General features: G+C 40.1%; 1 protein-coding gene across 1 annotated transcript in view; it reads right to left on the bottom strand.

The window, feature by feature from the left end:
- The window catches only part of LOC117931859 (alpha-glucosidase 2-like), a 58,928-nt gene that overhangs the window by 28,030 nt on the left and 18,894 nt on the right, over positions 1-12,004 (bottom strand). The gene's annotated exons all lie outside the window — the stretch shown is intronic.

The following is a 12,004-nucleotide window of genomic DNA, read 5'->3' as shown; positions in this document are numbered from 1 at the left end:
ACGTTGGATTCCAACCACCACCCTCAATCATGGAGTCCCATACGTTTGCACTCGCACCCCTTTTGAGGAGGCAAGTGCAAATAGAGAGGGAAAAAAACACACAAGGCCTCGTCACCATACCATTTATCCTTCCAAAAACTCACCCTTCTGCCATTACCCCCTTCAAAAGCAATCTTGTCACTCAAGAGATTCCATTCGTTCCTTATAGCTTTCCAAAGGCCCACCCCATACCCCACTCTCACTTCACAGGAGCACCACCCCCCTTTTTCTATACCATACTTCCCACTAATAATTTGCTTCCAAAGAGCCCCTTTTCATCCCCAAAGCGCCAACGCCATTTACAAAGAAGAGTCCTATTAAGCAAAGAGAGACATCTAACACCCAAACCACCCTTCCTCTTCTCCGAGCAAACAATCCCCTAATTTACTTAGTAGGGCTTCCACACAAGAGCCCTCCCACCCAAAGGAGTTTGAATTTGCTCTAATATGAACCTAACCGACCTAGGCATGGTCAACAAGGACATAAAATAAATAGGCATACTACCGAGAGTGCTCTGAATCGGTGTGATTCTCTCTCTTTTAGAAATGTATTGTCTTTTCCACATAGCTAACCTTTTGTGAAACCTCTTCTCCATCCCATCCCAAGCTATCGTGGATTTCAATGGAGCACCCAAAGAAAGACCCAAGTGAGAAAAAGGAAGCACAACCACCTTACACCCAAGCTCTAAGGCCAAAACCTCTAAATTCTCCACCCTACTGATTGGTAATAACTCACTTTTATCCAAATTGATTTTCAACCCTGAAATAACCTTGAACAGCATTTAACAACCAACTTAAGAAAACCATTTAATTTTGTGAAATCTCACAAAATACAAGAGTATCTTCAACAAACAACAAATGTGATATTGGGAGCCCTCACCACCCCTCCCTAACACCCTCCAAGCAGACACAAAAATCCCACTCACTGCCCTCTTAATAAGGCAACTGAGAGCCTCCATACCAATCACAAACAAATAGGGCAAAAGAGGATCCCCCAAGAGTTAGGAAAGAAGCCAGATGGGGTACCATTGACAAGGACAAAAAATCTAGTTGTAGAAATGCACCACTTTATCCAACTAATCCTCTTATCCCCAAAGCCCATTTTTTGTAGCATAAGTAAGAAATTCCAATTTACATGATCATATGCCTTCTCTATATTTAATTTGCAAAGCACGCCACACTCCTTCATTTTTAACAAAGAGTCTAAAGACTCATTAGCAATTAAGACCACATCCAAAAGTTGACTCCCCTCTATGAAAGCATTTTAGGCTGAAGAAACGACTTTGCCCACCACCTTCTTTAGCCTATTGGCTAACACTTTTGCCAACAGCTTATACAAAAGTTCCACCAAACTAGTGAGCCTAAAGTCTCTAAGATCTTCAACATCCCCTTTTATTGGGACTAAAACCAGAAAAGTAGCATTCAAGCATTTTACAAATCTACCCTGCTCATGGAATTCTCTAAAGAATCCAATCACCTCCTCTTTCACAAAATCCCAACTGAACTGGTAAAATGTCATGGAGAACCCATCAAGACCAAGCACTTTATCCCTACTCAACTATGACAGGGCGTAGGAAACCTCTTCAATTGTGAATTACTCCCCTCAGCCTTGCAGCATTCTGACCTTCTAACCCCAACAAAAGTCATCCCACTCAAACTAAGACACCAATCCCTAGGATCAATCAACAAAATTTGAAATGCCCAAGCCACCACCTTCTGAATTTCATTTTCCTTCGAAAGCTAAGTACAATTTATTTTTATTTTAGCCAAATAGTTCCTTTGTCTGAGAGCATTAGCCATCCAATGAAAGAAACTTGTGTTTCTGTGACTCTCCTTCAGCCACACATCTCTTGATTCTTGTCTCCAAGACCCATTTTTTGAACTCCTCCCTCACCTCCTTTCTAGATTCCACCTCCTCCACCATTAAGGCTCTCATCTTCTCCTGCTCATCCCAAAAAGACACTTGATGAAGAGCCTAAAGAAAAAGAATATTTATTTTCTTAACTAAGATCGATTATTTACACAGCTATACAGTTTCCTTCTTATAGGAAAGTTTAATGCACAAATTTTTTTATATATTTTGTTTATAGATAAATAGGAAAATATATTACAAAGGGATGCCAAAAGAGCAGCCCAAGGTATACAAAAAGTATGCAGCTATCACCAACCTCCACCACAATAAAACCAAGTTACAAAATAAAAGGAATACAACCAGCCCACCCTCACCAATGGCCCAACCAATCTGGAAAGCTGAAAAAAGTTTGAGGAACATCATCTAAGCACCCCTTTGCTTCCGACCAAAGATAAGAAACAAATGAACTTTTTTAGCCTTTGGATAGAGAGCTCTTCCACACTATCCAAAACAAACATAAAGGATCCGCTTTCCACACCTTCCTATGCTTGTTGTCCTCAAATGGCCCATGCCACCCTAGAAGAGTTTCTCTAACCGACAAAGGTAACACCCAAGATACCCTAAAAAGGGCAAACAATAGCTCCCACAAGACTCTTGTCTTTACACAATGGACAAGGAGATCATTTATGGATTCTTCCTTAACATGACTAAAAAAACATCTATTCGCTAAAGACCACCCCTTTTTCTAAACTTGATCCAAAGTTAAGGCTTTTCCCCAAGTCGCCTCCCAAGCGAAGAAACTAACTCTAGGGTGCACCCACTCCTTCCATATGTTACTCCAAGGAAAAGAAATCGAAGTCCCCAACTCCAAAGCCATATAAAGCAACTTCACAATAAACCTCCCATTCTTAGTCTCTATCCAACGCACCCTATCTTCCTCATCCCTGTTCACCCTCATCCCATCCAAGCAAGAAAGAAACCTCTCCGCGCTTCCCACTTTCCAATCATTGAGGGGTTTAAAGAAAGGCAAGCTCCAACCCCCTTCCCAAGGATAGAAAAATCCTAAACATCCTCCACCCACATATCCTTAGAACATGCTAAGGAAAATAACGACAGAAAAGAGTCCTGTAACGGACCAATCCCACACCACTTGTCCTTCCAAAATTTGACCCTTTGACCATTACCCGCCTCAAAGGAGATTTTACTATTCACAAGCCCCCACTCCTTTCCTTATAGCTTTCCAAACACCTACACCAAACCCTTACCTCCCTAGAGCACCAACCCCCTTCTTCTTCCCCATACTTCCCACTAATAACACTCTTCCAAAGGACCTCTTGTTCAATAGCATAGCGCCAACTCCACTTGCTCAAAAGAGCCTCATTGAGAGTGGAAAGACTCTTCACTCCCAAGCTCCCTTTTCTCTTGTCAAGGCAAACTATATCCCACCGCATTAGATGTGTTTTCCGCTCAAGAGCCCCACCACCCCAAAGAAAGTCCTTCTGAATCTACTCCAATCTCAATCTAACAGGCCTTGAAATGCACTACAAGGACATAAAGTAAATAGCCAAACTAGACAAGGTGCTTCAAATAAGAGTAATCCTCCCTCCTTTGGATATGTATTGCCTCTTCCACATGGCTAATTTTCTTCGAAACCTCTTCCACGCCACCCCAAACCGCTACAGACTTAAAAAGGGCACCAAGTTGGAGTCTCAGATGAGAGGATGGAAGCCCACCCTCCTTACAACCCATCTCAAGAGCCAACTCCTCAATATCATTCACCTCTCCCACTAGAATTAACTCACTCTTCTCCAAATTTATTTTCAGCCCAGAAATAGCCTAAAACCACATTAGCAACCAGCCTAGATACGCCATCTGCTCCTCAGAGGCTTCACAAAATACTAAGGTGTCATCCGCAAACGGCAAATGGGAAATATTCACCCCTTCTCCACCCTTACCCCTCACTTGGCAGCCCTTTAAAAGGCCCTTATTGACTACTCTTTTTATCAAACAGTTGAGTTCCTCCATAGCTACAACAAATAAGTAGGGTGATAGGGGATTCCCTTGTCTTAAGCCTCTAAAAGTCTGAAAGAAACCAACTAAAGTGTCGTTGACCAAAACAATGCACCTTTTCATCCACCCAATCCACTTTTCACCAAACCCATCTTATGCAAAACCGAAAGCAAAAAAGTCCAGTCCACATGATCATAAGTTTTCTCTATATCAAGCTTGCACAAAATGCCACAATAGTTATTTTTCAAAATAGAATCGATGGCCTCATTAGCAATAAGAGAAGCATCCAAAATTTGTCTACCCTCCACAAAAGCAATTTGAGCCTCTGAGATCACTTTCCCAACCACCTTTTTGAGTCTATTGGCCAACACCTTAGCCAACCATTTATACAAACCACCCACCAAACGGATTGGTCTAAAATCCTTAAATCCTTCGCCCCCCCCCCCCCCCCCCCCCCCTTCCCTCTCTTTGGGATTAACACTAGAAAGGTTGCATTCAAGCTTTTCACAAAAAACTCCCATTCTTGTGAAACTCACTAAAGAAAATGCACAAAATTAGGAAAAAATAAGCTAAAATCCCTAATTTACAAGGTTGACTAAACAACATAAATACAAAAATGTATACTACAACTATCATATCCCTCAAATCTCAGTTAATTGAACCAAATCTTTAATTTCTCAACACTCCCCTCAAGCTAGTTTGAAAATATCTTCCATAGTCAGCTTGCCAACTAAACTTTCAAATTGCTTCCCATGTAGTCCCTCTATCAGTATATTAGCAACTTGTTCAGTTGTTGGAATGTATGTCATGCAAATCAAGTCATTGTAAAGCTTTCTTTGATAAAGTGCTTATCCACTTCTACATGCTTAGTCATGTCATGAAGAACTGGATTGTGTGATATTGAGATAGTTGCTTTATTATCACAGTAAGCTTTTATGGGAGATGGACTAGGAATCTTCCATAGTTTTAAAAGGCTTAAGGCGCACCAAGGCGCAAAGTCCTCCTAGAGCCTAAGGCGCAAGGTGCAACTAAGGCGCGGACTTAAGTGAAGTAAGGCACACCCTAGTTTACATATGTTAATGCTTCCTCTTTTTCTTCTCTTCTTCTTATGCTCAATGGCTTCTTCTTCTTCTTCTTCTTCTTCTTCTTTTGCACGCATGAGACAAGGAACCCTAATATGGGCTGAGCCTTTTTTTTATCAAATTTTTGTTGGGTCAAAACTGGTTAGGCCATTTTTTCTTAAGCCCTAATCTAGGCTGGACCTTTTTAAAAAAAACGAAAATATTGGGTCAAAACCCCATTCTAGGTTAGGGCCTTTCTTTTTTCTTTTTTTTTTCCATTTTTTTTTATTTTGTTGGGCCAAAATGCAACATTTTGGGCTACAGATGGTTTAAAGAGAAAAGGGCCAAAATGACGTTGTTTTGGATCCTTTTTCTTTAAAATATGCTGCAGCTCAAAACGCTGCGTTTTGACCCAATTTAAAAAAAAAAAAAACCCAGAGTAGGGCTCTCTACTCCGCCTTTGCAACTCGTTTAAGGTTTGTGGAGGAAAAAAAACCAGAAGAAGAAGAAGAATGAAGGAGAAGGGAGAAGAAAAAGCGTACCTTTTTTAGGCTTTGCGCCTAGCCAAAGGAGAGTGCCTTGCGCGCCTAAGCTGCACCTCCTTCAACAGGCGTTGCTTGGAGTAAGGTGAGGCACCGATAGTTTCAGGAGCGCCTAAAACACGCCTTTCACAACTATGGAATCTTTAACTCTTCATCTATCCTTTTGATCCACATTACTTCACAAATCCCTACCTCTAACAAAGGTACAATAACCTATGTTGACTTTTTATCCATAATATTTCCAACATCAGTATAGACTTCAACTTGTAAGTGGCCACATTTTCTAAATAATAACCCTCTTCCTAGTGTCCTTTTCAAGTATCTTAAAATCCTGTAAACAACATCAAAATGTTTTGGTCCTGGAGAGTGCATAAACTGGCTCACCATGCTAACTGCAAAGGCTATGTCTAGGCATGTAGAAGACAGGTAAATTAACCTTTCAACTAGTCCTTGGTATTGTTCTATATTTTTCACATCCTTAGGTTTGGCAGTGTGTAACTTCAAGTTAGGCTCAATGGGCGTTTCAGCTACTTTACAACCAAGCAAGCCTATCTCACCAAGCAAATCAAGTACATATTTCCTTTGATTAACAAAGATACCTTCCTTAGATCGCACAAACTCCTCTCCAAGGAAATATTTCAACATACCCAAGTCCTTGATCTCAAAGTCTTTTGCAAGTCTTTTCTTCAGCTTTTCCAATTCGTCAATATCATCGCCTGTTAGAATTATCTCATCAACATAAACAATTAGAATTTCAACTTTTCCATCCTTTGAGTATTTATAGAACAAAGTATGATCTATCTGACTTTGCTGAAAACCATAACTGGTCACAATTTTTCCAAAGCATTCAAACCAAGCTCTCGAGGACTGCTTAAGCCCATTCAAGGACTTTCTTAATCTGTAGACTTTGTCACTCCCAAGTTTCTCCTCAAAGCCTAGTGGTAAACTCATGAACGCTTCTTCTTCTAAATTGCCATTAAGAAAGGCATTTTTTACATCCAACTAGTACAAGGTGCAATTGGAGTTAACTACTAAGGACAATAAACTCTAATAGAGTTTATTTTTGCAACAAGAGCAAATGTTTCTTGATAGTCAATCCCATAAGTCTATGTAAAGCCTTTCGCCATAAGTCTTGTCTTGTACCTTCCCATACTTCCATCAGAATTGCATGTTACAGTAAACACCCATTTGTAGCCCACTATCTTTTACTCTCTTGGAAAATTTGCAATTTCCCATGTACCACTTCTTCTAAGAGCATTCATCTCTTCTATAACTACCAATTTCCAATTCAGATCACCAAGGGCTTCCTGTATATTTCTCAAACAAACAAGTGAGAGATCCTAGAGATAAAGGCCCTATGATTTTTTGACAGTTTTGTATGAGAGAGATATTTGGTAATAGGATCCATAGTGCAAGAACGGGTTCCTTTTCTAATTGCTATGGGCACATCTAGCTCTAAAGTATTAGAAGGAATAGATGAAGAAATAGGAGGATTTAGAGTACTTGAAATATTTAGATGACCATCTCCCAGAGTTTTTGATTGATCCTATGTTGGTATGATAGTTGGGTCTTGTGTTTGATGATGAAGTTTCCTTCGAGTATAAACCTGAAACTCAAAATTCAAATGATTTACATTCTTTTGTAGTACTTCTCCCCCTATTTGTGAAACATCTATACTAGGCAAGGACAAGTAAGGATTTTCTAAATTTCCGGTATCTGGAACATTTAATTCCTTAGTCTGAGTTTCTAAATTATTAGAAGAAGAATACTCTGGTAAAATAGTATTCAGTAAAGGGACAAAAATATCCAAAAATTATCTTCTACTCCTTAATTCTCCCCCCGAATTTTTTTTTATGAAAGTAAGGTTGATTTTCTAAAAAAAAGACATCAATACTAACATGGAATTTTCTGGTTTGTGGATTATAACACTTGTATCCTTTATTTGTTTGGAGCATAGCCCACAAAAATGTATTTTTCAGCTCGAGGGTCAAGTTTAGATTGAAGTTTACCGGGTATGTGAACAAAAAATAGTACAACCGAAGACCTTTAGAGGTAAATCAAAGTATATTCATGTTTTAGGAAAAAAAAAATTTAAACACCCGAGAGGTGTCATGTACTTTAAAACACGAGTCAGCATCCTGTTAATCAAATAGCAAGTGGTTAAAACAGCATCACCTGATAAATATTTTGGAACATTCATATAAAACATTATGGCACATGCTACTTCGAGTAAATATTTGTTTTTACACTTAGCAATGTCATTTTGTCGAGGGGTATCTCGCCATGGTGATTGATGCTGAATTCCTTTTTCTTTCAAAAAAATTCTCAAGAGCTCATTAAAATATTCTGATCCATTATCAAAATGAAGAATACATATTTATCTTTGAAATTGGTTTTCAACCATAGTGTAAAAATCTTTAAATAATTTCTCAACTAAGCCAAACTCTTTCTCACCACGACTTTGCCAAACACTTCTTTGTTCCATATTTTCAAATCAGCCTTTAAAGCTTTCGACTTTGCTACTAGAATAAACCTACAAGAGCCACTGAAAATAAACCCCTTCCACCAACTCTTTAGCAATTCCTCAAACTCCTTCTTCAGCCACATATTTTCAAAGTGGAAAGAAGCAAACCCTCTCCTCACCCCTCCTCCATCCTACAAAATAGGAAAATGATTTGACACCGATCTAGGTAAGACACTCTGTACCATCCCACTAAAGTGACACTCCCGGTCTCCAGAAACCAAAGAAAGGTCCAATCTTGACTTGGACATACTATTCAATCCACCACTTCAAGTGAGAGAGCCCCCTTGCAAGGTCACATGAACATGGTCAAGTATTTTAATTTCTCCTAACCAAGTAGGTTCAATTGTCAATTTGTCTAAATGACCTTCACATCTTTAGACCTTTCGTATATATAGGAACTATACAACAAGATTTCACAGCGTTTCCACTAATTACAATAGATATTTTCTCCCAATCCCTTAGTTGTACATGCTACTCCTATATGGAAAACCCAACTATACAAAATAAAGATAATAAAGACCTGTCACATCTAGAGAAAAATAGGGATTGATGTGGGCAGATCAAGAAGCATCAATTTGTCAATAATGAACTAATGACGGTGTCGGGTAAGAGCCTTCGTAAACACATCAGCTGTCTAAAGAATGGTGGAAATGTGAGGAAGAGTAATCACACCCCCATCAAAAGCTTCACATATGGAATGACAATCTACCTCAATGTGCTTGGTCCGCTCATGAAATACGGGGTTAGCAGCAATCTGAATAGCACTCGTGTTGTCAGCATAAAGCGGAGTAGGCTAGAGCTAAGGAAAACCAAGTTCGGCTAACAACCCACGAAGCCATACAATCTCAGAGCAAGTAGAGGACATAGCATGATACTCGGACTCTATAAAGGATTTTGAAACGTGAGCCTGCTTCTTGTTCTTCCAAGAGATAAGAGCATTTCCGAGAAACATGCACCACCCTGTGACAGAACGACGAGTGTCTGCACAACTTGCCCAATTAGCATCACTATAACCGGCCAGCAAAAGAGAAGAACCAATCGGAAAGAACAATCCACGTCGAGAAGTCCCCTAGAGATGGCGAATGATACGTCGAACAGCAGCAAGATGAGGGTGGCGAGGCGCCTGCATAAACTGACTAACCTATTGGACAGCAAATAAAATATCAGGTCTTATAATCGTTAAATAGTTTAAGCTCCCAACCAATCACTGGTAGGATGAGGGATCAGAACGTAGTTCCCCTTCCTCTCGTTGCAATTTCAAATTCACGTCCAAAGGTGTAAGAACTGAATTTCCGTCCTGAAGACCAGCCAAAGTAATCACCTCCTGTGTATACTCGTGCTGATGCAGATATGTACCTTATAGTGTGGTTTGAACCTCAAGGCCGAGGAAATACTGCATACGGCCAAGATCTTTCATATGAAAGGAAGCCGTGAGGTGTCATTGTAATTGCTCAATCAATTGGGAGTCCGTTCCTATAATCACGATATCATCCACATAGACAAGAAGCACGACAATCCCGATAGCAGTCTTGCAGGGAAAGAGAGATGAATCAAAATTGTTTTAAACAAAATGCAAATCAAGAAGAGTGGAACGAAACTTATCAAACAAAGCACGCGGTGCCTGCTTTAAGCCATACAGAGACTGTTTCAGGTGACAAACATCTGAAGATGGTATAGAAAACAGACCTTGGGGAGGAGTCATATAGATGTCCTCCTTGAGATCCCAATGTAGAAAAGCATTTTTAACATCCATCTGCAAGAGAGCCCAGCCTTCAGAGGAAGCAATGGCTAGGACAGTCTGCACCGTAGTCATGTTAGCAACAGACGCAAAAGTTTCCGCATAATCAACACCATACTCCTATCGATTTCCAAGGGCCACTAGGCAAGCCTTATACCTCTCTAAGGAGCCATCAAATTGAAACTTAACAGAATAGACCCATTTACAGCCAATAGGTTTCACACCAAGAGGACAAGATACAATATCCCAATTGTGATTGTCTTGTAGTGCCTAAAGCCCTTCTTGCATAGCTCATTTATCCAGAGGTCAAGTGACTCTACTAGACCGTCGAGGTTCAACGTCCATTAGATCAAGTGGGGAATCGGTGGCGGGAAGGGGCGTTGTTGGGCGTGGACAACGTCGCTAGTATACAAAGCCTGGCTTAAAGCATTCAACAACATGGGACACATCATCAAAATTGGGAAGCATGGCAAGATCAGATTGCGAAAGAAGGTGAGACTGAAAGAAATATTGATTCTCAAAGAAAATCACATTTCAGGATACACGAAGTTTGTTAGCAATAGCATCATAACAAACAAAACCTTTCTGAGCACATCGTGTAGATTGAGCAATAAGTTTGTGACGTTCAGTGGGTGAGAGATGGACAAAACAAACACACCCAAAAGTATGAAGGGATTGATACTCAAGATGATTACCAAACAAGCGGAGATAAGGAGATTCATACTGCAAGGTCTGCATAGGCAAGCAATTAATCAAGTAGATAGCAGTAGACAAGGCTTCAACTCAAAATTTAGATGGAACAGAGGATTCAATTAACAAAGTATGAACAACATCCAAGAGATGTCAATTCTTGAACTCAACCACCCCATTTTGGTATGGGGTGTAGGGGCAAGAGCATTGAGAAAGGATCCCCTTCTACTATAAGTAGTTCTGAAAATTGTGAGACATATACTCTTCCCCTAAATCAAAACGCAAGACCTTAATACAAGCTGAAAATTGCGTTTCAATTAGAGCAACAAAGGTTTGAAACACAGAGAACACATCTACCTTAGATCGAAGAAAGTAGAACCAGGTGATATGACTATAATCGTCAATGAAAGTTACAAAATACTTGTACTGAGCATGAGAAATAACCGGACTAACACCCCAAACATCAGAATGAATGATCTCAAAGCATTTTGTAGCACAACTGCCATGCATAGGAAAAGGTAAGGTCTTGCTTTTGCCAAGTTTACAAGTAGCACAATCGAGACACAAATTAAGAGATGAAAACTGATCTTTATTCCCCAAATGACCATGTTTCATTAGATGTGTCAATACTACAGAATTTGGATGGCCCAATCTTTTATGTCATACCTCACTTTTATTTGCTACTATAATACAAGCCAAAGACACTAAACTAGGAATAGAAAAATGTAGAGGAAATAAACATCCCACTTTAGGCCCCTTCGCTATCACCGTCCTAGACACCTGATCCTGCACAATACAACCACCATGAGAAAAATGAACATCACAGTTAGTATCCACCAATTGGCCAACATAAATCAAGTTTGTAGACAACCCCGATGACACAAAAACATCATTGAAACCATGGCCAAGAGTGCCAACAGCAGTAATAGGAAGTACTGCCATTGGCAACCTGAATGTGTTGGGCACCTTCATACTTGTGAATACCATGTAACATATATTCGTTGCCAGTCATATGATTTGAGGCTCCCGAATCCAAAAACCAAGAAGGTGTGAGCTGGAAACTCTTACCTTGAAGTTCAAAAGCAAAGAAAGCTGACATAATCATTTGTTCCACCATCTCAGGTGTGAGTCCAGGTTGATTAATGCCAGCTGGTCCAGTTGAAGTGGATGCAACATTCTGTGAAAGATCTAAAGCCACTGGTGGGAACTGAACATCCGCATGAAATGCCTGTGCCTATTTGTTTTCGGGTTGTATTGGGCATTCCTTAATGATATGGCCATCTTTCCTGCAATAGTTGCAGAATTTCTTGCTGCAATTCCGTGCAATATGCCCATATTCCTTGCAGCTGTAGCATTGAATTTTTGTCTGGTTTCTTCCTCTTCCCTGAGCGGCATAGGCCACGTTAACCACCTCAGAATGAATCCTAGCTTGAGTCATTCCAAGTTGAGAGGACAGCCGCTACTCCTCTCTTAACAATTCACCAAGACAGACATCCAATGAGGAGACAGGATCATGGTTTAGCAAACCTGCCCGTGTAGTCTCAAATTC

This window comes from Vitis riparia, chromosome 2 (assembly GCF_004353265.1).
Source record: "Vitis riparia cultivar Riparia Gloire de Montpellier isolate 1030 chromosome 2, EGFV_Vit.rip_1.0, whole genome shotgun sequence".
In the NCBI taxonomy this organism is placed as follows: Eukaryota; Viridiplantae; Streptophyta; class Magnoliopsida; order Vitales; family Vitaceae; genus Vitis; species Vitis riparia.
The sequence above is the reverse complement of the archived record's forward strand: the minus strand, read 5'-3'. Positions and strand labels throughout refer to the sequence as shown.